The following is a 26,797-nucleotide window of genomic DNA, read 5'->3' as shown; positions in this document are numbered from 1 at the left end:
AAGCCCTGTTATTGACACAATATGAGAGTTTACAAAAAAAAAAAAAAAAAAAATCCTTCAATCCCTTTGGGAAGGTGAATCATAATGTTAAGGCAGGAATTCGCACTCTTGATACTGAAACAGCTAATAAGGCTTCTGATATGTTGAAGAAGCAGCTTGTTAATAACATAAAGCCAGGTCAGAAAATTTGTCCGGATTGCAGGACTACCTTAAATAAACACTTGGATGAAGCTTTATCAGCCTCATCATCACATTCTGATGAGGACTTTACACCAAAAGAATTAAATAGTAGCTTATTGTCTATGGGTATTTCACCCCTGAAGGGAACAGCAAGCTACAGAGATAAGCCCCAATTTGTGAAGAAGAAAATTCAAAAGGCTCAAAATGTGATTAAAAACAGAATTATAATTGCAGTGGAAGTAAACCGACAAATTGAAGATGCTAGTGAAATTAAGGAATGTGGAAACTGTGCCGACTATGCATATTTGCTGACTGATCTGAAAGTCAAGATGCAGAATGCAATTCATAAAGAACAGATGCAAATTTTAACCTTGGCACCTGTAAGTTGGACAGTCAGCCAAACAGCAGCTCAGTTCAGCGTGTCCGAAAGAATGGTGAAGAATGCTCGGAAGCTTAAGGCAGAAAACGGCAGTCAGGCACTCCCCAAAAATAGGCAAAGCAGGAAATTACCAGCAGAAGTTTTTGAAGATGATGAGTATAGTACGGTGTGCCCTGGAAAAAAAGATAGTATTTCAGTTAGACTTTTAGATAGAAAGACATACATGCAGAAAAGATTGTTACTTTGCAATTTACGGGAAATGTATGTTATCTATAAGAATATAAATGGTCCAGAAATAGGGTTCTCAAAGTTTTGCGAACTTAGATCCAAATGGCGTGTAACAGTAGGATCAGCTGGATGCATGCAGTTTGCGTCTGTGCAATTCACCAAAATGTTAAGCTTGTGCTTAGTGGAGCTGGTACACGTGAAAATTATAAGGAGATTCTCAGCAAGGCAGTTTGCAGTTTGAACTCTAAACAGTGCATGCTACATCACTGTGAAAGGTGTCCTGGGCCCGAAGCTATAGCGTCTGAAATTGCCAGCTATTTCCTAGATCATGAGACACAGGAAGTTATTGTGTTTAAGCAATGGATACATACTGATTGGATCACACTGGACAAAATGGTAGTGGATGAATTTATTGAAGATGTAAAAAATAAAATATGGAGTCTGTCATGCCATTGTTACATTCCCTAAATGTCATCTGAAAGACGAAGAGCTTGTTGTCCTAATGGATTTTGCAGAAAATTATTCTTTTATCATTCAGGATGCTGTGCAAGGTTTCCACTGGGACAATAGTCAAGCAACAATTCATCCATTTGTTATCTACTTTCGTCAAAATGAGACAGCAGAATCTTTAAGTTTTTGCATTATCAGTGATTGTTTGCGGCATGACACTATTACAGTTCACGTTTTTATCATGGAGCTCATCAAATATATAAAAGCACGGTTTGCACAGATATCCCACATTCATTGTTTCAGTGATGGCTCCAGTGCTCAATATAAAAATTTCAAGAATTTCCTAAATTTGTGCTATCATAAGAGTGATTTTGGAATGACAGCCGAATTGAATTTTTTTGCTACTAGTCACAGGAAATCACCTTGTGATGGGATTGGAGGTACAACAAAGTGGTTAGCGGCAAGAGCAAGCTTGCAACAGCCACTTAATGGACAAATTCTTACTCCCGTAGATCTGTTTCACTTCTGCTCTGAAAACATTAATGGAATTAAATTTGTTTTCGTCAGTTAAGATGAAATTGAAAAAAAATATTGTGTCTCAAGAAGAGAGGTTTAAACTTGGACAAACTGTAGCAGGCACTAGAGAAAATCATCACTTTTTACCTATTGATGAAACAACAATTCAGGTCAGCAGAGTTTCAAATGATTGTTCATCTTTTCTAGCTAAAATGGGGTCACAGTAATGAAGGAGGCATATTAATGTCTGCTCTCCAACCAGGACAATAAGTTGCATGCGTCTACGAAAATGTGTGGTGGATTGGGAATATCTGTAAGACCTCCAAGAGCAAAGGGATGCATTAATAAACTTTATGCACCCACATGGTCTAGCAAATTCATTTTATTGGCCACCAAGAAGTGACAAGTGCTGGGTTCTGGAACACCACATTATTGCAGTTATTCCAGCTCCATCAGTAAATTCGTCTGGCCGGCAATACACCATTCCTCTTGATATTCATCAGAAAATTAATGGAGCATATCAAAAATTGAAACAGGTTAGAGGAAACAATCTAAGGATCCCAAGAGTGCCTTCTAATTTTACACAGGTCACTTAAATAATTTTACTATCAGGCTTGGGAACATGTGTAAAGAAAACCTTATCAGGCTTGGGATCTTGTGGTAAAGAAACCCATCCGTGGCTGTTGTTGCTAAGCTATTGGGCATGGCCCCTATGGCAATGGAAATGCTGGTTTTCTCAGGTGAAATGAAACTAGCAGTGCTTAAACCACCGTGGACCATAGCAACTCATTTATACACTTCTTTTCATCAGTAAGCTGGTGTTGTTCATTAAACAGGCAACTAATAATTAGATGATAATGCAAAGAAATTTTACGATTTACATTCATTCTTAATAATAATTGTGTGTGTGTGTGTGTGTGTGTGTGTGTGTGTGTGTGTGTGTGTGTGTGTGTGTGTGTGAGAGAGAGAGAGAGAGAGAGAGAGAGAGAGAGAGAGAGTGGTGGGGGAGGTGACAATTAAGAAATAACATTGTTTCTATTTTTATTCTTTTGCTATTCGGACTTAAGCTAGATCCTATTCATCAGGACTTCTTATTTCACTTATCCCAGACATTGATAAACATGAATAAGGCAAAATACAATATGAGTGCCAGAAAAATGTGTTCAAACTTCAAGTTCGCCTCTTCGATGATGCTACTTGCATTGCAAAACCAAATCCACTTTTCTAGATAGTTTAGAATATGTTCTTTCTAATGACCATAGTTTAGAAGAGTTTGGAGAAAACACTTTTTTGAAAAATTTGACTAAAAACATCCATTTTTAGCACTTTTTGAAAAATCGTCAACTTCACCCTATATTTGTGAACTAATGGAAAGCAATAGGAGAATGAAATTTTATATTCTAAGACCTTGTGTTAGTGAGTTATGGTGTGTAAAGTTTCATGTACATCCCATAAAAAACTAAAGTTAGCATTTTTTTTAAACGGCTATTTTTTCGCCCAACTTTGCTTCAAATTATCTATATGAATATTGCTCAGAAATCCTTTTCTTAATATTTTACTTTAAGGAGCTCTAAAAGTTGTATAAGATGGCCAAGTTTTGTTTCTTTCATGTAAATAATTACAGAGATATCTCATCTCAAAGTTGCTGAAAATTCAACGACGCACTATAAGAAAGGTGTGCTATGGTCTTAAACAAGTGACTGTATCTCCGAGAGTATTGAATTTCTGAAACTGAAACTTTACCAGTGTTCATTGAGAACATGTGTGAATGTTCATACAAAACTTCATCAAAATCCACAAGGGTCATGTGGGAGCCTCTAGACCACTTGGCATGGAATGACCCACAACTGAGACATCAAGGTCCAAAACATAATCAAATTTGTCTGATCTAGTATAGCCTACGCTGGGTACAAAATTAAGGCAGTGGAAGAAGCGTTAGAATAGTGGTATGAGTGAGATGAAGTTCAAATGTATATTATGAGCTTCAATTACGGCAAAACTGAAAGCATCTGTCTGCCAATGCTTACGCATTTTTCAATGTAACGTGACGTACCTAACATAGTTTCAAAAATAAACGAATAACAAGGATGATAAATACTTGCATTGCATTACATGCTCATTCTTCAAGTTACTGTACTATTTGTTCACAGGCCTTGATTAACAGCAAAAGTGGTACACTAGTGATGTAAAACCACTTACAGCCATATATTAAAATGTACAAAAACTGGAGATCTTTGGTAACGTTTTCTGAATTCAAATCGTGCATGACTGAACACAGTAATCCCGTTACCACTCTATTATTAATTTGTTTTTGTTTGTAACCAATAACAAACATATCGCTCCACATATTATTACGGAATAACTGTAAAACAAATGAACAGAGACCAAAGCTACCAACGTACTACGTAGCTTTGGCGACAAAAACCAAATTATTGCTTACCCAACAGTTGCAGGCAGATCAAAATCGCGAAAGTATCACTACTCCCTCCTCAATATCACAGTTTTTTTTAATTGTTTCAATCATTAATTCTATTTCTAAAGGTGTTTAATTTACGTGAACCTGTTGTATCTTCATTTTAGTTCATCGAAAATCACTCTCACTGACACGGAAGTGAAAATTTTTTTATATCCAGACTGCTTTTTCAAATTCTTTCGATCGCCCATTTGCTGCATCAGTCACAGCTAGAATCTGGAACGAAAAACCAATCTAATCTGGGTGAAGCCGTGGGTTTTACGACACGATAAAAGCATTCAACAAAACTTGTTACGTGAGCTTACAGTGGAAGACGTCAAGTCGTACATCAATTACTTAAGAATGGATGAGCATACATTTCTGTATGTGCTCAGTGAAGTGTATCCTCATATCACAAAGCACAATATTCAGTTAACAACTGCTACGTCTTCAGAAGACAGGCTCACTGTAACACTCCGATTCCTTGCTACAAGAGAGGGTTATGTTAGGTCAGGTCTCGTCTCCGATCTTCTTAATCTATTTTTGTATTCAGGGTGCCTTACGTTGTAAAGCGCCTCATCAGCTTCATACAACTCTATTAATTTTGTAGTTGTCAGCACACACCAATTGCATTTACCGGCAATGTTTATAAAAACACTACAGACGACAGAACGCTGCAGCGATGCTAGTGCTCCATGTGGTGGTAACATGTCACATTGCAGCGAACAGAAGACAAGCGATTTCTTTGATCAAATCTACAGCGAGGCCCTAGATTTGATCGAATATTGGACGACATTTGACAAAGTCTCTATTACACCATCAAATATCTTTGACAAAGATATTGGACAAAGAAATTTGATAGTGTAATACCGGTCTTAGTGAAATGAGGGATGCTCAACTACCGGACCTACTGATAGATGTCTCTAGCGCGTGCCGGCCAAAGATCATATCATTGAGTGTCCGCCAGAGGTTACTGGTGCCCGCAATATCTGAATTTGGCAAAAAAACTGTGTCAAAACACGGATGAAAATGTTTTACGTTCTGCACCCTCATAAGTCTTTTATATTGGATGTTCTAGATGTCTAAACATCAACATAATGAAGTGTTTCTAATCTAGCGAGAAAAAACAGTGACAGTTCTGCTTTGAAATTCATAAATTCGAGTGTGTTTTGGAAGTTTGACAAGCTGACCTATAAATCGTTTACTATTATTTTTATGAGTGCTTTACTTATTTGCCCGTTTTAAAACCCTATTTAAGATTCAATAGAGGTCAACAGATTAGCTTACTTGCCAAAGCTTTTAACTACAGGTATAATTCGGAAAATCAAGTGTGGAAAACAGTGAAGACGTCTCTTGAAAAAAAATGTTGACATAGTTTGCTTACGGGTATAATTGCTGACAACAGAAATTACAACTGAACTATTAAAGTATTACTTACGTATAAACGGAAAAAATTATTATTTTTCGTTATCTGTAGTGATGCATTACCGATCTGCATATATGCTGACACTTTAATTGCTACTTGCACTTACGAATTTGGCCCTCTCTTTGATCAAAAATTTAAATGCCACGATTTTATTAACGCATGGTGTATTTTAACTGAGTGATAAGGTAGAAGCAACAGTTTTTGACAGTGCTTCAGCCTTTGATAGAAGACAAGAAATACTTTTAAATGAGACAAACACAAAGGCCAACGTTAAGGCTCTTCTTAAATGCATGACTTGTACCATTTGGAAGTTAAATCAGGTAATAATATTATATTGGACTGATCCATAATGATGTAGTAAGTGAAGGAACTTGTTGAAAATAACATCAATCACAGCTGTTAATTTTAAGGTTGGGGTGTCTTAAAACTGTAATTTTCCAGTCTCACACCCAAACAATGACTGGTACCATGGTTTTATTTTAAAACCAAAATTAATTACACTGTGAATTACAACCATGGAATTTTATTTCTGTGAATCTTGGTTCCAGTCTTTGACATGGTGTCAATCACTTGAATGACTGGTGGTCATTATAGGGCCCAAGCAGAAAACAAACCTGAAAGCGAAAGCTGCAGAAGCTGGCCAGACAGGCACCCCAATGGCTGCTACAATCTGTGTGAGACAAGGGTGACATTATATTGCAAATTTAGTGTAAAAAGTTCCATATTGTCTGAATTTGTCCTATACTGACAGGACATTCTAGTCCAGTCGATTTTCTTATCTGCAAAAGTACACTAGCCAATACCAGTGGCACAAAGGTAGTGCCAAATTACAAACTATCCCATAACAGCAGAAGTATTGCTGGACAATGTACAGTAGTAAATAATATGTAATAACCTGAGAAATTCAGAATTGGTTTGAAGAAATAGAACAGTATTTGGAAAGAGAGTAACATTTTGAAAATAACAAATGATGCAAGTAGAGTTTTCAGTTCTTATGAAAGCTTGCAATTTCCCCCCCCCCCCCCCCCCTCTCCTCCATTCTCAAGGGAAACATGTGATAACATAAAAGTGCAAGAAAGTTGTGTACAATGTTGGAAATGATGAAAAGGAAAATCTCACTATGCTTTTTACAGCATATGCTGTTTTAAAGCTTGCTGCTCCTAAGAACATGCTTTTCTCCCTCCCCCCCCCCCTCTCTCTCTCTCTTAGCATACATAAATGATATCAAGAGTCCAGTAAATGGTACTCATATAACCCTGTTTGCGGATGACACAAACATTGTAGTAACTGACATAAACCGGGTATTGTCAGTATTTGGAAAGAGAGTAACATTTTGAAAATAACAAATGATGCAAGTAGAGTTTTCAGTTCTTATGAAAGCTTGCAATTCTCCCCCCCCCCCCCTCTCCTCCATTCTCAAGGGAAACATGTGATAACATAAAAGTGCAAGAAAGTTGTGTACAATGTTGGAAATGATGAAAAGGAAAATCTCACTATGCTTTTTACAGCATATGCTGCTTTAAAGCTTGCTGCTCCTAAGAACATGCTTTTCTCTCCCCCCCCCCCCCCTCTCTCTCTCTCTCTTAGCATACATAAATGATATCAAGAGTCCAGTAAATGGTACTCATATAACCCTGTTTGCGGATGACACAAACATTGTAGTAACTGACATAAACCGGGTATTGTCAACATCTGCAACCAGAGTTATAGAATATTTGCAAAATTTGTTTGAAGTGAACAAATTAACCATAAATATCTCTAAAACTAATTATATCCATTACAGGAAAGCAAAGTCACACTCTGATCTAGATCTCAGAATACAAAATAAAGAAATTGTGAAAGTTGCTACCACAAAATTCTTAGGTGTACATAGAGATGAAAATTTAGACTGGAAATCCCATATCCTGTATGAATGTATCAGAGCTGTTTACTTTGCTTATATACATTCTGCTATTACCTATGGCCTCATCGTCTGGGGTCATGGTAAGAAAACTCTCAAAACCATCTTCACTCTACAAAAACGAGCTGTTAGAATAATTACCAACAGTTCAAGGCTATCTCCTTCAAAGCAATTGTTTAAACAGCTGAATATTCTACCCCTACCGTGCCTCTATATACAGAAAAGCGTAATTAATGTAAAACGAAATATTAACAATTTCCAATCCAACTCAGATCTACATACTTACAACGCAAGAAAGTGCAATGACATTCATATAAAAAGAGTTAACAAGGCTTTGGCGCAGAAACAAACAAACATACAAGGAAGCAGATTGTGTAACAAACTACCGGTAAAGATAAAAGAAATAAAAAAATTGTCTTCATTTAAAGAAGCAGTATTCAAATTTTTAATGACCAACTGCTATTGTAGTGTAAAAGAATACCTGGAATAGCTTCATACTAAACAATTATATTTATGTACTCTGTGCCAATAGTAATTTTTATCTGACTGTTGCTATGATCTAAATAAATAATATGTACAAAAGTGCTAGAATTGTATGTGTTATATCTAAATATCAACTGTGTATTCCATGTAAAAAGCCTTTCTCATACATGAATGTAAATAATCAAAGTTGTACGTGCTATTTCAATGTGGTCTGATGTTATGTAGTCTACTATGCACATGTGTATTTTGTATAGTATTGTTCACCCTATATGTGTGTATATATATACTATTATATAGATGAGGTGACTTACCGAACAAAAGCGCTGGCAGGTCGATAGACACACAAACAAACACAAACACACACACAAAATTCAAGCTTTCGCAACAAACTGTTGCCTCATCAGGAAAGAGGGAAGGAGAGGGGAAGACGAAAGGAAGTGGGTTTTAAGGGAGAGGGTAAGGAGTTTTTAGAGATGTCAGTCGAGGCAGAAGTGTAGAGGCAAAGAAGTTGTTGAAAGACAGGTGAGGTATGAGTGGCGGCAACTTGAAATTAGCGAGATTGAGGCCTGGCAGATGACGAGAAGAGAGGATATACTGAAGGGCAAGTTCCCATCTCCGGAGTTTGGATAGATTGGTGTTGGTGGGAAGTATCCAGATAACCCGGACGGTGTAACACTGTGCCAAGATGTGCTGGCTGTGCACCAAGGCATGTTTAGCCACAGGGTGATCCTCATTACCAACAAACACTGTCTGCCTGTGTCCATTCATGCGAATGGACAGTTTGTTGCTGGTCATTCCCACATAGAATGCATCACAGTGTAGGCAGGTCAGTTGCTAAATCACGTGGGTGCTTTCACACGTGGCTCTGCCTCTGATCGTGTACACCTTCTGGGTTACAGGACTGGAGTAGGTGGTGGTGGGAGGGTGCATGGGACAGGTTTTGCATCGGGGGCGGTTACAAGGATAGGAGCCAGAGGGTAGGGAAGGTGGTTTGGGGATTTCATAGGGATGAACTAACAGGTTACGAAGGTTAGGTGGACGGCGGAAAGACACTCTTGGCGGAGTGGGGAGGATTTCATGAAGGATGGATCTCATTTCAGGGCAAGATTTGAGGAAGTCGTATCCCTGCTGGAGAGCCACATTCAGAGTCTGGTCCAGTCCCGGAAAGTATCCTGTCACAAGTGGGGCACTTTTGTGGTTCTTCTGTGGGGGATTCTGGGTTTGAGGGGACGAGGAAGTGGCTCTGGTTATTTGCTTCTGTACCAGGTCGGGAGGGTAGTTGCGGGATGCGAAAGCTGTTTTCAGGTTGTTGGTGTAATGATTCAGGGATTCCGGACTGGAGCAGATTCGTTTGCCACGAAGACCTAGGCTGTAGGGAAGGGACCATTTGATGTGGAATGGGTGGCAGCTGTCATAATGGAGGTACTGTTGCTTGTTGGTGGGTTTGATGTGGACGGACGTGTGAAGTTGGCCATTGGACAGGTGGAGGTCAACGTCAAGGAAAGTGGCATGGGATTTGGAGTAGGACCAGGTGAAACTGATGGAACCAAAGGAGTTGAGGTTGGAGAGGAAATTCTGGAGTTCTTCTTCACTGTGAGTCCAGATCATGAAGATGTCATCAATAAATCTGTACCAAACTTTGGGTTGGCAGACTTGGGTAACCAAGAAGGCTTCCTCTAAGCGACCCATGAATAGGTTGGCGTACGAGGGGGCCATCCTGGTGCCCATGGCTGTTCCCTTTAATTGTTGGTATGTCTGGCCCTCAAAAGTGAAGAAGTTGTGGGTCAGGATGAAGCTGGCTAAGGTGATGAGGAAAGAGGTTTTAGGTAGGGTGGCAGGTGATCGGCGTGAAAGGAAATGCTCCATCGCAGCGAGGCCCTGGACGTGCGGAATATTTGTGTATAAGGACGTGGCATCAATGGTTACAAGGATGGTTTCCGGGGGTAACAGATTGGGTAAGGATTCCAGGCGTTCAGGGAAGTGGTTGGTGTCCTTGATGAAGGATGGGAGACTGCATGTAATGGGTTGAAGGTGTTGATCTACGTAGGCAGAGATACGTTCTGTGGGGGCTTGGTAACCAGCTACAATGGGGCGGCCGGGATGATTGGGTTTGTGGATTTTAGGAAGAAGGTAGGGGTGCGGGGTGTCGGTGGGGTCAGGAGGTTGATGGAGTCAGGTGAAAGGTTTTGCAGGGGGCCTAAGGATCTGAGGATTCCTTGAAGCTCTGCCTGGACATCGGGAATGGGGTTACCTTGGCAAACTTTGTATGTGGTGTTGTCTGAAAGCTGACGCAGTCCCTCAGCCACATACTCCCGACGATCAAGTACCACGGTCGTGGAACCCTTGTCCGCCGGAAGAATGACGATGGATCGGTCAGCCTTCAGATCACGGATAGCCTGGGCTTCAGCAGTGGTGATGTTGGGTGTAGGATTAAGGTTTTTTAAGAAGGATTGAGATGCAAGGCTGGAAGTCAGAAATTCCTGGAAGGTTTGGAGAGGGTGATTTTGAGGAAGAGGAGGTGGGTCCCGCTGTGGCGGAGGACGGAACTGTTCCAGGCAGGGTTCAATTTGGATGGTGTCTTGAGGAGTCGGATCATTAGGAGTAGGATTAGGATCATTTTTCTTCGTGGCAAAGTGATACTTTCCCACGTGGAATGTTTCCTTCCATTATTTATATATATATATGTATATATATATATATACACTATGTATTTTTTGACAAAATCCATGCAATGTAAATTGTCTCTGGATGAATAAACTACTATTACTACCAAGAACATGAGGGTGTCACAGTGGAGATTTGTTTTCTGGTACAGACGTCTGATACAACTATTCCACAGCAAAGCTTACTTTCAATAGGTGCAGTACCAGTGCACTCCCATAGGATAACAGAATATTATGTCCTCCAGGAATCACATTGGGTACACCACATAAACTGTAGAGCAACTACAATGTTTTGTGAGCAAGTTATACCAGTCAGTATCTTTAATTTTAACATAATTCTTGACTCCCATAATTACTTGCTTATATGTGTGCTTGTACTACAGGTTATTGGTAAAGCAAATACTAATTGGATAGGTCTTCACAATTTAATACTTAGCAGAAATTCTGAAAAAAAGTGAAAGTGTTTTATTAGTGTATCACCTCTATGGTGAATTAAGAGGTACTGACTGGTTTCTTTGAACATTTAATAGAAGCCTTCTTTTTACCTGCTATTGATTAAGAGCCATTCCAAGTTCTGTACAGAACAATCTTTCGCATTTTTCATGATGTTTGTTATTCTGTACACTAATATTTCTTCTTCTAAATGGTAAATAATGCATTCAGACATTGTTGGTATTAAAGGTAATTCATGAAATAAATTATATTTAAACCAGAAAATTAAAGGTTCCACATGGCACATGAAAAGTACCTGACTACACCCATGTATGTGCAGATTCCAAAATGTCTGTGAATTTGAGTTACAAACTTTTTTAAATAGAAATATGAAGAGCACAATACTTTGGGTCTACAATAACTCAAATGTAAAATACTTTATTTTTCTATGGGGAACTTTGTTCTTTACAAGACTTGTGCAACTGCTTTCACTCTGAATGGAAAACTAAATGGTTTATGTTAAAGTTAACTAGCAAAAAGTGTAACCATTGTTACATATTTTCTGTGAAGTAAGATTCCTTAATGTTAATTCCTTCCTTTGGCATCATAACTTGATAATTTCAGTTCCTTATGCGACATATGAACTAATAAAATGAAATGCTATGACAAAACAAAATCTTTTAAACATGTACTACACAGTTCAAATCAGCAAAAAGTGTAACCGTGTAATTAAGGTAAATGTTGATGAAAATTAGGCATGTAACATGAATACTGAAATTTCCTAGATTTCCAAGTGTAACTGTAATCACTGTATTCTGTACTTTGTAGTGCTAGAAAGATAATTACATATGATTATTTGCATTCTCCCCCCCCCCCCCCTCAACACAGGAAAATATAACAGAAAGACCTCCTAGCAAAATAAAGACAAAATTCACAATATTAGGTTTTGCCTGACTCAGGCCCCCTTATTCTAGAATGGTTCTAAAGTAATAAGAATGCTTACAATCAATTGGAACATTGTGTTCATTCTAGGAAGTATTAAAACAAAAATTAACAGAGTAACAATTTTATTGCTCTTATGTTGCAGAGTATCCACAAACATTACTTTTTGAAACATAGGGCCACTGCATACTCCACTATATCACACCCATCCTATGATTAAACTGTTTTCTTAAAGTGATAAATTCAAGTTAACGTAGTTATTGAGGTAAATATTTTCTCACACTGAAAGCCATTTGTCAAATAAGTCCCAGTACATAATTTTTTCATTAATTTCACACAAATCACCTGTTTTTAAAGCAAGTGCATAATTTGTAACACCAAACATCTTAAAATAAGCTTATATAATAAACAATTCTAATTTTGTTACAATATCTACACAGGATGTAAAGAGTTAATTTTACTTCAATGTGATTCATCCTTTCAAGTTCATCATTGCACAACCACAAATCTATGTACAACATAGTTTTAAGAAATCTGTAAAAATGTCACACCCATCTGCATGGAATGTCCCATTACATAATCTTTTCCAATTTGAGCGCTATACATGATTAAACGATATGAGTTTATTTAACTTCTGCCTTATACTTGATTTGTTGTTTAAAATTTTCTCACCAAGACATTTTTTTCCATATGTTTTTAAGCATATGCTGGAGTACAGGGATGCAATCTTACAAATAAGTTGAGTCTGATGTAATCCTCAATCGCAATTTTATAATGGTAACCATGACCAAGAGCAGCAGATAGCTAATCTACAATTTTATTTTTAACACAATGCAAAATCTTGGCCTGAATATACTTCTGTCACATATCCCCAGCAATCACAAACATCTGAAACAGTTTCTCTGAATATTCTACAACAGGGTACACGCAGTCACTTGTTTCAACCAGTTTTCCCCAGTTAACAAAATTCTACAAATGCATTTTTATTGGCCATATTGGCAAAAGCATAGAGAGCATCACATTCTAAGGCAGATTTAACTACTGGTGGCTTCTGTATGTGAAGACAGTCTTTGTATGTGATCTGCCTTGACAGGTGCAATGATACATACCCTGAAATATAATATAATATTTTTTGCTTGTAAAATGAGAACTTAATCTTATCATCAAGAAGTGCACACCACTTCTCTACTTCATTTTCTGCAGCACTTTCATCACTTTCTACTACATGCTTTCTTGCATGAAAATCATAAACAGGTGGCAAACAACACACATTAAAATTTGAGCAATTCCCATTCATTGCAGTGACACTGTTACCTAAGACCAACTTTCTCATGGCACATTTGAACTGGTATGCATTTGGAATGTTGTTCCAATCACCTCTGGACAGAATGCAGGAAAAAAAAGCCCTTTGTGGTCTTGTGACAGTTTATATGTTAGCAAATACTTCAGAGGAGACTCAACACAAAGCATACTTGCCAGAGCTATGTGCCTGACTGATTGCATATTGAAAATTATCCCAAAAGCAAAAGTATTTCTTGCATGGAGCAGCAATGGAACACCAATGATTTTTAAGCTTTTGATATAATTTTCAGTGCCTCTGAAAATACCAAGCCAATAAGATTTGTTGTCAAGTCTCAGGGGACTCTTATACCCTTTACCTAATGGATTTCTGGAGTTCAGAATATCAAAAATCCTGTCAATATAATAAAAAAATTCTACTGTTGCTTCACTTCCTTTAAGATTTGGATCACCAACCCTCCTCAAAAACTCTATACTATCTGCCACGCTAGAACTCATAGTCTGTGCAGCTAATGAAACATTCATTTTTCTATTTACATAACTTACATGTTGTCCTGATAGTTTGTTGGCAAATGTCATACCTTCTTGTTGTACCTTGTTCAATTGCTCAATGAAATGCCATCTAATAATGGCAGTTGGAGACTCAATAGCAGATACTTCTGCTAGAGCATTTCTGGCTAACTTAATCATATGACATGTCCAAGATACAATAAACATTGTATTTTTCCACAGGATGAGGAATGCGGTTTTTAAAATCACCGTTGTAAAAGTTTAAAGTACAGCCATGTGAATGTAAAGTGCTTACATTTACCTTGCAGCCATCACATGTAACACCAAACACTAATGCCAGAACGATGCAGCCTCTCTAAAGCAGATTTTATCAGTGTGGCCTGATTATTTGCTGTGCACCATTGATAAAGAAATATGCAATCGGGCATTTAAATTTGCCATTAATAGAGACAAGCATGAAAACCAGAGCCTCAGATGCCTCTATTACTTTTTTTGACTGAGGCACTTCCCCACCAAAGTCTAAAAAATCTGTGTATAGCTTAGTTCCTTGGTCCCAAACTACTTGCTTCCTAATTGCCATACTGTCTACAATTAGACATGAATCACTAAACTGGTCCCTTACAATTGGGTTCAAATCAATGGACTTAAAAACACTTGCCTCCCATTTGGAAATCAATGATTTATGGGGAAGAGGCATTAATTTTTGCAGGTATTCATATGCTGCTGGTAATAAAAGTACACATCCATCGCAAACATTTTTCACGTTAGTTGTGTATCTATTACCCTTTGACGAGAGAGAATTGTTCACTAAATTGCACACTGATTCCACTTGTGTTCCTTTCTGATGATGGAGGAAGTTATGTAACTTCTTGGGATGATGGCCCTTCTCCTTCAATGAACTTATGATGTCATCCATGGAAAACACTTTCTTCTCTCTTCTTCGAAGTTTTTCACGGACGCACTTCAGTTTAGGTTTTAATTCGTGCATAATGTCTGAGAAAAAATTGCAAGTTTCGGTCACCATGTCTTCCATTTCTACTTTCGACTGTATACCACAATCAATTACTGAAGAACCAACTGCACTCTGAAATAAAGAAATAATTTCGTTATATATGAATGAAATAACTCAAGGCTTGATGAAAAAATAATATAAGAAAGCTTTGGGGATGTGAAAACATCATAATAACGTTTTCGACACAATTCGCAGCTTCTGCATTGGATAAATGGGACATGCTTTCCACGGAAGAATTCTCATTGAGAACATTCTACACGAAATCAGTAGCTCCTGCAGGGGGCAAATCGAGCACGGATTCCATGACAGAACGCTAAAAACAAAAATATGGACCTGGATTACAACATTGCTTAGACCTATGTAGCCCATTTGTGTCCGTACGAAATAAATTCACAAAAGTAAAAAGCAGACACATAGCAAGGAAATTAATTAGCTACCTCAAATGGAGAAGCATCGTTGTCACTCAAAACTCAAAATCCTAACAACATGTCGTCGTGGCTGTTTATTTGGTTGCATCAAATATGTCGGAAAGTCAAAAACTGATGGTACTGCTTCGGGTTTGAGACGTTTCTTCCACGTTCCAGGGCTCAGTACATAATCATCTTGTCGGAAATGGATTCTGCAAAGAAAACTGCAAGACGTAGGATTAAAACCTTTCCGCTTCACGGAAGTAATCCACTTCTTTAGCAGCTCTGGGTGCTTTAGAGGAAACCTGTTCAAAAACATCGAACTAGCAAACGCACTAAGTCTGTTTTTTTATCGTATTGTATCGGTAGTCCTATTACCTGTGAAATGGTAAGTCACTTTCCTTATTCCATCGCTTCGTACAGTTGAAATTGGAACAAGAAATCACCATTTCGATATTCCTTATACACCGTACAGACCGAGAGAAACTTTTTGCCAAATTCGAATTTGGTGGACAATACAGACGACAGTGATCAGCTGGTAGAGCCATCTATCGGTAGGTCTGGTAGTTGAGCATCCCTCATTTCGCCATCTTTAGACGCCTGTGATCAGGAGCATCAAAGTAATTCTGCTGTGGCAGAATTGCTTGCTGTAGAAACATCATTTTCAGAAGGCGAAATGTTTAGTTCAAGTTGCGTCGATCGCGGTGTCACCAGCAATCCACTTTTTCTGTTTGTCTGTCCACTCGGTAAATAAATTCATAGAAAAAAGTGAACAGCGAGATGAATGAAGTGCACAGAAAACTAATATAGGTGAACTTGAAAGACGTAATCCATCTCCAGCGGTATCCCCGCAAGGTTACCGCCCTTCGATTGTGCCATTCCAGCACTAATCGAAGTGCTAGGTTTTTCAGGTGCCAGCCAGCCAGCCAGCTGAGCAGCAGCAGGGGTCCAGCCGGCAGCAGCCAGCCAGTCCTCCTGCAGCAGCAGCAGCAGCAGCAGCAGCGGCGTCGGTCCAGCCAGCCAGCCAGCCGGCCAACCAGCCAGCCCAGGAGCAGCAGCAGCAGCAGCAGCAGCAGCCCCGGCCCCGTTTGTGGCAGCAGCAGCAGCTGCGGCGTTCCTGCCACCCATCGTCACTGTCAGCACCAGCGCCAGCAGCGTGGGACTCTGGTCTTCATCCGTCTTCGTCTTCCTCTGTCTTCGTCTTCCTCCGTCTTCATCTTCATCTGTCTTCGTCTTCCTCTGTCCCCAGTTATTGTCCTTTCTTTTTCGTCCTGTGCGTTTTTGTTTCTCCCTGTCGTCGGCACCCACCACCACTACCACCACAGCCATAGTTTATACTTCCCCCTCTGCCGCCACCACCACCATAACATGGTGTGCCCAGTCACACCCCCCTCTTTCCATTCCGCCTCTTCTCACTCTCCCTTCGTCCTCGCTCTTTCGTGCCCCCTCTCCAGCGTCTTCCTCCCGCTCCTCTCCCTCTGATCCTTTCCCCCCACTCCCCCGGCCTGTCACTGCAGCTCCAGCTAAGGTGGTGGCCCGTCGGGCCACTGCCCATGCCCAACTATCCCCATCGCCCTCACCATCACCGCCACCACCATTACTGTCGCCGTCGCCTTCACCGTCACCATCTCCAGGGCCGACTGCTGCGTCCACACCGGGACCTGCCCCTTCCCGTCACCTCCCTATAGTTCCCGTCCCTCATATCACCACCCACCCTTCTGCCGCCGTTAAACACCCCAGTGGCACCACCACTTCCTCCGCTCCCAAAAAGGCCCCGCCCGATCTTCCTTCCCCCCCCCCCCAGGATGCCATGGATGTCTCCCCACCAGGCCCTGTTCCCTCCTCCTCCTCCTCCTCCTCCTCCTCCTCCTCCTCCTCCTCCTCCTCCTCCTCCTCCTGCCCCCCTCTTTATACAAATACCTCCTCTCCCGTCCCAATCCTTCCCTTCTCGAAGCCCGGAATCTCTCCCTCCTCCTCCGCCAACACTTCCCTGGTCCCCCATGTCTTTCCTCACTCCCAGACGGGATTCCATTCTCATCTCCTCCCCCAGCCCAACCCTCCATACTGACATCCTCTCCCGCCTCCCTATCACCCGTTTTGGCCCCAACGCCTCCCTCACCCCTGCTCTTTCTCCGTCTCTTACCCACCAACCCCAACCCCCGCGTCGCCCGCCGACCCTCTCCGCCGTGATCACTCGGCTTAGCCCGACGATCACGGAGGAGGTGTTGGTGGAGCTCAAGGTGCATCCCACAATGGAGGTGCGGGCAGTCCACTGCATTTTCAACTCGGCCAGCCCTACCTGCCTTATGAGGGTTTTCTCCGAGGACGCCCCCTCCATTGACCATCTCCTGACGGAGGGTGCCCTCCTCTTCAACCAGCGCTACAAGATCGACCCCTCCCGTTCCCCTCCTCAATCCCTCCGCTGCCAAAGGTGCTTGCGGTATAATACGCACCCAACATCTGAGTGCCGTGAGGCCCCCACCTGCCCGCATTGTAGGCAAGCGCACTTCCTCCGGCAGTGCCCTAACCTTCAATCCCCTCACTCCTGCAATACCTGCAATCTTCCCCATCCCACCTACTCCCAAAAGTGTAAAGCCCGACCCCCTCCGACCACTCCTGAACTCACCGTCCCTCTCCATCCTCTGGACGCCCCCACCCCTCCTGGCAATTCCCTTCGCCTGCCCCCTACCGCTGAGGACATCATCAGATTCCTCACCATCATCCTTCAGAATGTTCATCCTTTTCAGCGTCCCCCCACTCTCCAACAGATATCCCTCGCCGCCCGTTCCATTTCCTAACTCAAAATGAACGCCACCTACTCCAACAACCAGGCCCATTTCACCTTCTCCCGTCTCGACACCCTTGTCTAAATCCCTGACATGGCGCGACAGCACCGTACCCTTTTCAACAATATCTGCTCCCTTCCCACCAACAAGAACCTCTTCCTCCACACCCTTGCCACCCACCGTGTGGATGCCTTCCTCCTCAATGAAACCTTTCTCCAATCCCACCACACCGTCCACACTTCGCCCTACCTGCTCCACCGCTCTGATAATCCCCTCCCGATTGCGCATGGCGGAGTTACCATTGGTCACTACCGCCAGATCCCTGTTCGGCTCCAACCTCTCCTTCCCGACCCCACCGAACACCTGATCCTTAGTCTCTTCTTCCCTGGACTTACCGTTACCTGCGCCACCATCTATGTCCGCCCTAACGCCCCTATTCCCTTCGACTTCCTCTCCCACATTACATTGACCGTACCTTCTCCTCCTACGTGATCGCCGCCGACCTCAACATCCATAGTCGTTCCGCCACCCAGTTACGGTGGTGGCATTGGTTCCTCTCCTCCCTTCAAGACGACCTCATCCCCATCCACCAGCACACCCGTCCCGAATCCAACTCCACTCCCGATGTTATCCTTTCCTCCCCCAACCTCCTTGGCCACATAACGGTGGATGTCCTGGAGCCTATTGGTAGCGACCATCTCCCTGTCCTCTTCACTGTTTCAGATGTTCGTCGTCCCCGCCCAGACCCTCGCAACTACAGCTCCCTCACAGATTTTATTCACAAACAAATCTCCTGGGCAATTTCATACTCTCTCCCTCTCGTTAATGCAGTCCTCAATTACAAAAGAGTGACGACGGACTCATCTTCGTGCCCAGGACCACCCAGGCCTCAAATGCTTCTATACTTACAACATCTACATACACACTGCTCAAATCACTGCACAGAGCACGAAAGAGGGTAACTTTTACCATACTAGTAATTTCCTGTACTAATCCACTCGCAAATAGAGTGAGGAAAAAACAACTGCCTAAAAATGTCAATACAAGCCCTAATATCTCACATCTTATTGTCATGGACCTTGTGGAAAATGTACTTTGGGAGCAGTGGATTCATTCAGCAGTCAGCCTCAAATATTGGGTATTACTTTATGAGGCCACACCTACAACTTTTTCAAGTTGAGCCCTGAAATGGGATCCTCTCACACTTATATCTTTCTCGCACCAACCAGTGTCACCTTCTAACACCCTCCTAATCTCCGTACCATCCTAGTCAGACTATATGACATTCCCAAACCATTACCCGCACTCCAGTGTTCCTGCCATTGGGATTGTCATAGTGTAAATCCTTCTCCGTGCAGCCCACTGTGTTCTGTGAGACGTGAATTGATGATCTTTTCTGCCAGTGTGATAGATGTCTTGAAATTACAAGAACACCCTTAGCTGCTTACAGGCATCGACATACGTCAACGGGGACAGATGAAAATGTGTGTCCCGACCGGGACTCAAACCCGGGATCTCCTGCTTACATGGCAGACGCTCTATCCATCTGAGCCACCGAGGACACAGAGGATAGCACGACTACAGGGATTTACCTCTGGCACGCCTCCCACGAAACCCACATTCTCAACGTATTGTCCCGCACTACATTCGTAGTGCCCCCACCCATTATACTCATTACTCGCGGCGCGTTGCCGATTCCCGTAAGAGTTCGGGCACTGTTTGTGCATTCGCACAGAAGAAGTTAAGGCTCACCGGCCACTTGACCATCTTCGTCTTCTGTGCAAATGCACAAACAGTGCCCGAACTCTTACGGGAATCGGCAACGCACCACGAGAAATGAGTATAATGGGTGGGGGCACTACGAATGTAGTGCAGGACAATACGTTGAGAATGTGGGTTTCGCGGGAGGCGTGCCAGAGATAAATCCCTGTGGTTGCACTATCCTCTGTGTCCTCAGTGGCTCAGATGGTTAGAGCGTCTGCCATATAAGCAGGAGATCCCGGGTTCGAGTCCCGGTCGGGGCACACATTTTCATCTGTCCCCGTTGACGTATGTCAATGCCTGTAAGCAGCTAAGGGTGTTCATTTCATTATAATTTCATTCTAATGAGCTGCATGGTATCTGTTCTTTCGGACATGTCTGAAAGAACAGATACCATCTTAGTATATATATAGGTGTCTTGATTTGTTAGGTGATTACTTTTGAATGGAACCATTACATGGTCCCATTGTAGTGGGCGTTCAGTTTTTATCTGTCAGCCCTTTGTAAGTGGTTGGAAATAAAATTTCTGCTGACTGCTGATAATTTTTTACCAGCAACTGTTTGTGCTGATGCAGTGTCTTTCTTAAACTGAAGGTCTATTTTCATCCTAACTTCTCTTAAAACTAGTTCTTTCTGACTTTCCTGTCCTAAAAAAATGTGCTGCTGTGACACCAGTAAGAACTAGTGTTTTGCCACTCACGAGAGTGACCCCCCCCCCCCCCCCTTTAAGTCCCCTGTCACTAGTCCAGCCAGTTTACCAGCCAGTTTACCATTGAGTTTCTATCTGAGGCGAAGGCTGTACCCAGTATAATCCCATCTGTTAACAGACTCAATTGGATCCACACCAATATGTGACAGAGCACCTGCCATAAGCAGCTACTAAAACTCCAAGGATGTTTACTATTTACAGTATACAATCAAGATCTACCGTATAATGCCAGTTGCTCTGTGAGACTGTTTTTAGATGATGCTGTTCTCTGTAAGAAGGTCGAAATGCCAGAAAGCTGTAGTAAAGTGCAAGAAGTCTTGCGATGAATCCGTTATTGGTGTACAGACTTGCAGTTGGCCCAGAATGCAAATAACAACATGCTGTGTGTAAATAGCTAGAGAGATTCACTACTGCCCAATTACACTACTGTTGACAAACCACCATATAAATCAACAAACTTGACATACCACAGACCAAACATTCACAATGACCTAAACTGGATTGACCATATAAAATTAAATGTAGGAAAGCCTGATGCCAGGCTGAAATTCATTCAAAAAATAGTAAGGATATTTGATTGATCCATGAAAGGAGTGGCTTATAGAACATTTGTACAAGCAATTCTGGACTATTTTCTCATCAGTCCCAACAATACGAAAAAACTATTTCAATTTTTTTCACAAAATTAACCTTTATCGTTGTCATGACCAACAAATATGACAAGAAATCGGCAAATGCAAACAATGAATTGTTTTCAGGAGGTGGTTTGACTTTGGAATATAATTTTTAAACATTTTTCATATAATTAATCTCTATTATCATAGTAATCAATGAGTATAAGAAGAAATGGGTAAAAAGTAAACAGTCAATTGTTTTAAGCAGGTGGTTTCACTTTGGAACCAATGGGACATATGATTTTAATCACCCATTATTTTAAGTGATATATTGAAAGCAATATCACATTTTTCCTAGACACGATCCGACATTCCAAACACCCATGATCTCATAATGCCTAAAACAAACTATAGTCCAAAATAACAATAAAATTAGGCATAAAATGTAATAAATTCATTTTGAAACCACTTGTGAAAGCAGGAGCATAAAATTAAATTTACAGTACAACAATATGGAAGGAAAGTTGCTACTCACCACATGGCGGAGATGCGGAGTCGCAGATAGGCACAACAAAAACACTGTCACAAATAAGCTTTCGGCCAGCAAGGGCTTCATTGAAAATAGGCCCTACACACACACAAAACTCTCACATATGACAGTGTGGCTTCAGTTGCTAGAGACTGCAGTCATGCGTGTGAGTTGCATGAGAGAGACAGAGAGAGAGAGATACAGTTTGTGTGTGTGTGTGTGTGTGTGTCTGTGTGCGTGTGTGTATGTGTGTGTGTGTGTGTGTGATAGAGAGAGAGATAATGTTACATTATAATAACTTAAGAGATGCAATCTCCTACAGTCCCAAAGCAAAGCTCAATCTGTGTGCTGACTGGTGCTTTAAATTCTGTGTAATGCATAATTTTCAGTTTCAACATTTTGTTGATACATGACGAGCAATGTTTTTTTTCAGTATTTCATTAAGTGTTTAATAACAGATCAGTCACAGTTGCAGTACAAAGTTTGACAACTAGTTTTAAACCAGATGGTTCATACTCAAGCCTGACCTACTGAGACTGCACTGAAAGTGCTTGATCTTCACAACAAACATCGCCTGTAAGTTTGATTCTGACATGCTAAGTAGGGGCACGTTGAGTGTGAGAGTCATCTGCGATCACTTTGTAAAGCACATACTGCGACTCGGATGTGTCTTATGAAGATCAGGAACTTTCAGTGTAGCCCCAGTAGGTCAACCTTGACAATGAAAAAGTTGGTTGAAAGCAGTCGCCAAACATATGAACAGCAAGTTTTGTTAACACAGTGCCTACCCATACTTGGGAAAAAAATCCATGAGAATTTCAGGTATGGGGGGAAGATGGTGCCATAAGAAGTTCATGATAAATCAATGGTGAGCAGGAGGGAGGGAGGGGGGGGACACACAATAATGATGTTCCTTTCTTCTCAGCTAATATATATTATCTGTTGTTCGACTGCAGTTTTTAAACATCGATAATTTATATGGAATAATATTCATATAATTAACACATTTAGAAACAACTAAGTATTTTAAAATTTGTGTTTCATATAACTCAATAAAATTAAAATTCAGTACTGCATAAAAAAACGAAAAAAAGAATTCCCCAACATTTTACAAAATTCCATGAGATGCCTCAAATTTTTCCCTAAGAATTCCAGGGTTTCCAGAAGAATTGCCACTTTGGTTAATAAACACCGAGTGATAATGCACTATATTTGTAGAAGCACCTCAGTATACCATTAGATTTCTCCATCTTGCAATAGCAATGGTGGTTTCTACTGATGTCTCTATCTTACAATAGCATTGGTGGTTTCTACCTCAAAATGAGAGAGAGAGAGACTGGGGGGGGGGGGGGGGGGTCTAGAATAAAGCTTTTGTGGATCATGGAGGTGTTTACTGTTGAAATTGTGAGAGTGTATATTCCAAGAACAGCCAAGCATTGAATTACTTACTCCCAAATGCATGTTGTGAAATGACCACAATGAGAAACTTAGAGAAATGTGAGCTCCTACAGAATTTTATTGAGAGCCATCCTTCCTTTGACTATTTGCAAATGGAACAGGTGGAGGGACAATTGACAGTGGTCCCAGAAGTACCCTCTGCCACACACCACTGCAAGGTGGCTTGTAGTGTAAAGAATTAAATGCAGACTTGGTTCTTTCTACACTTCTTCCTTCCAGTTTCACTGGACTGACCCATTACTTTCTTGGCAGTTTCTGTTCAGTCCTTCCCATTTTTATTGTTCATCTACCAAATGCATTTGTTCTGCGTATCAGTTTCATAGTATTATAGTTGCATTTTCTATGCAACCATGTAACGTGGGATGGTACAGGTAGTGGCCTCACTTCATGTTAGACAGCAATCATTGTACCATCTCTCATAATCTATTAATGACAATATTTTCTTTACCTAACTCTACCTCCTGTACAGATTCATGAACCAGTAAAGCACAGTTACAGTGAGACATCAGTTATTTAGACTAGGTGAGACCATAGGCCATCAGGATTATCAAAAAACCAGATAATCCAACCTCATTGTATGGAACTAAGTAACAAAGTTGGTATCCTTACCTCACCAAGGAGTAAATCTACCAATGTGTTGTGTAAATCAGGGGAAACTTTTCGAAGTATCTCACCGACACTTCTATTCATAATCATGGAGGAAGTGCCAGTTTGGACTTATATTCGCCACGGAGAAACAAACGCAAAACAGTATTGCTCATAATGAAATAAATTTAAAAATGTTACTAAAATATATCTGTTTAAAAAGACAGTATAAACATTCTTCATACGTAATGCAAACTACACACGTGTGTGTGTGTTTGTGTGTTTACTGTAGCACATTTCCTTTCTTTTTGTGTGTGGCTGTACCGGGTGAGGTGGCGCAGTGGTTAGTACACTGGACTCGCATTTGGGAGGACGATGGTTCAATCCTGCGTCCGGCCATCCTGATTTTTTTTTTTTTTTCTGTGATTTCGCTAAATCACTCCAGGCAAATGCCAGGATGGTTCCTCTGAAATAGCACGGCCAACTTCCTTCCCATAATCTGATGAGATCGATGACATCACTGTTTGGTATCTTTCCCCCAAACAACCTAATCCAACCCAACTAAGCGCTTCTGATTTTTGGTGAGTGGTCTTCTTTAATCTAAAAGTATGATCACAATATAATGTTTTTGCAAGAAAATCATGTGCCAAGATCTACAGTGCTTCATAGTAATATGTTGTCACTCTCCTGAACTCAACTTCTCTTTCATCATCGGGGGTCCTGACTCAGTTTTTCCAGGCATACTGAGATTAGGATATGAAGTCATGCAAGGGGCATACATGTTTGTTTATGGCCTGGAGCTAGTGCAAGGGGCATAGCAGCAGTTTCATGGTTCAATGCAGTAACTTCTTTCTTTCTCTGAACTAAATGTATTTTCATCTTGACAAAAAAAAAAAAAAAGAAAAAAAAAGATATGAGCTTGCTGCAATTTTAAACTTGATGAAATGTGAACAGCCTGTACGGCGGATGTAACTAGGTTACTTATCTTGTTTTCTTGCTCATTATCCTGGAATTCTTCACAAGAACTGGATTCAGCTCTAAAGTTCATTTAGTGTGCTATGTGGATTAAGTAACAGATGTCCCTTTATGCTTTTCATTACATTTTCATTTCTCAAAGTGGCACAGCTAGTCTGTTACAGATCCTCTGATTAACAGTGCTGTCTAGTGAACGAACTCACACTCTGGCAGTTGGTTTTGAACAATTACTCCATTGTTAACAGTACAGACTTTAGATATTAAAATTAAAAATTATCACATCAAGTTATTTTGACATACATACAAAATTGTTTCAAACACTGTTATCAATTTCAGGCATATAATTCAGCCAACAAACAGTTATCACCCCAAGTTTATGCCAAACATGCAGGACAAGCAATGAATTTTATACTTACTTTATTATTGTTATTATTATTATTTATTATTGTTATTATTATTATTATTATTCACATACAGGTCCAATAAGACTATATGAGGTACAATCCATCTTTGGCACTTTTTATGGTTGGCCTTCCTTTATGTCCAAATTCGTTTGATCCTTTCAGAATGATGTCACTTTCTTTCATCAGACCATGGTGTTCCAATCTGTTTTCTAATTTCCCTCTGACCAGCTTTCCAATCAAATATCTTTTGTCTGAATGTTTTTCTATCTTTATCATATGCCTGAATTATACTGGCTTCTTTAAGATCCTTAATTACTGTGATCCATTTAATTGGCTCAAATCTGGCCTTACTTCTGTTTTCATAGAATTCTGCAATTTGCTTTTTTTTGTCAACCTAGTGTGTGCTATTCTTTTAATGCGCCCATAAAATTTAAGTCTTTGTTATCTCGTGCAGTCTTGTATTTCCTTATTACTTCTCAACCTATAAGTTTCTCCATCAGTAACTGTGGGCCTAATATTTTCCTAATACTCTATCTTTCTTTCTTTCTTTCTTTCTTTTGAATTTCTTCAATATCCCTCTTTCTATTTAAATTTAAAGTTTCTGCTCCATTAAGTAAATGAAGTACTTGAAACTAGGGGCAAGGACTAGGTGTCAAGGACAGTAGGAAGACCTCAGATAGGTGGGAATCAAAATGGTTAGTCTTACTGAGGTTGTCAGGGAAGGGGTGATTATCATGGAGAATAGGGTAATGTGAGGTGGGATGGCTACCAGTAAGTTGGTGGAAGGCTGACCATTACTTGAGGACATGACAGGGAGGATGGAGGTATGTGCATGTTTGGCGCCAGTCCTGGCGTTTCTTTGCTGTAAGGAGGTTCCAGATGTGTCGCTGTAATTGCCAGTGGTAGATAAGTGTATCCTGGCCATCAGTGTGGAGGAAGGTGTGGTAGAGCCTGCAGGATTCACGAAGAAGGAGGACAGCTTGTGGAGGAAGTGCAGGACGGTAAGGGTGGATGAGTTTGGTAGGAACGTGGGCCTCCACAGCATCAGTGATGGTCTTCTGAAGGAAGGAAGAGGCGTGGATGATGTCAGCAGGATGGGGAAAGGTGAAGGGGTTGCTGTCATCCCGTGAGGCAATGGATTCCCAGTAGGCATCCCAGTCAGGGTGGCAGTAATTGTGGATGAACTTTGGAGAGGCAACTTAGCAGTGGGCTGTGAGGGGGGATCACGGGCAGAGGAGACAGTGAGAAGGACAGGGAGGTGGTCACTACCAATGGGGTCGAGAACATCTGGGGTGGAGTTACTTTCAGGACAGGTGTGTTGTATGGATGGAGCAAGGTCACCATGGAGAGTGCCAAGGAACTGATGCCACTGCCAAAGGGTGGCAGGGTTACAGCTGTGGATGTTGACGTCAGCTGCAATCACATAGACGGAGAAGGTATGATCAATGTGGGAAATGAAGTCATAAGGGGGGGGGGCTGCGGATATAGATGGTGGCACAGGCGATGGGGAGGGAGGGAAGAAAGATGCCGGGGAAGAAGGTTTTCAGTTGGGTCACTGAGTGGGGGTTGTGGCTGGTTGGACAGGGAGATGCTTAAGGTGGCCAACAGCAACTCCACCTCAGGTGAGGATTGTCAGTGTGGTGAAGAGGATAGGAAGAGGTGCAGACAACATAGTGAGGTTGGAGGAAGGTTTCATT

At 41.2% G+C, this 26,797-nt stretch overlaps 1 long non-coding RNA gene and 2 other non-coding genes across 4 annotated transcripts in view; 1 reads left to right on the top strand and 2 right to left on the bottom strand.

Moving 5' to 3' along the window:
• Positions 1–4,596, bottom strand: part of LOC124720064 — a 75,042-nt gene extending 70,446 nt beyond the window's left edge. For both annotated transcript variants that reach the window (XR_007006053.1, XR_007006054.1), the window contains exons 1-2: positions 4,532–4,596; positions 4,194–4,442 (exon numbers count right to left, since the gene is read on the bottom strand). This is a non-coding gene — a long non-coding RNA (uncharacterized LOC124720064). The remainder of the gene's footprint in view (positions 1–4,193; positions 4,443–4,531) is intronic.
• A 14,956-nt stretch (positions 4,597–19,552) lies between these two features.
• Trnat-ugu lies at positions 19,553–19,627 on the bottom strand. Its single transcript has one exon. It is a non-coding gene; the product is annotated as a tRNA-Thr (tRNA).
• A 388-nt stretch (positions 19,628–20,015) lies between these two features.
• Positions 20,016–20,089, top strand: Trnai-uau. The gene has a single exon. It is a non-coding gene; the product is annotated as a tRNA-Ile (tRNA).
• Positions 20,090–26,797: the final 6,708 nt, after the last annotated feature.

The sequence above is a fragment of the Schistocerca piceifrons genome, chromosome 11 (genome assembly GCF_021461385.2).
Source record: "Schistocerca piceifrons isolate TAMUIC-IGC-003096 chromosome 11, iqSchPice1.1, whole genome shotgun sequence".
Taxonomy (NCBI): Eukaryota; Metazoa; Arthropoda; class Insecta; order Orthoptera; family Acrididae; genus Schistocerca; species Schistocerca piceifrons.
The sequence above is the reverse complement of the archived record's forward strand: the minus strand, read 5'-3'. Positions and strand labels throughout refer to the sequence as shown.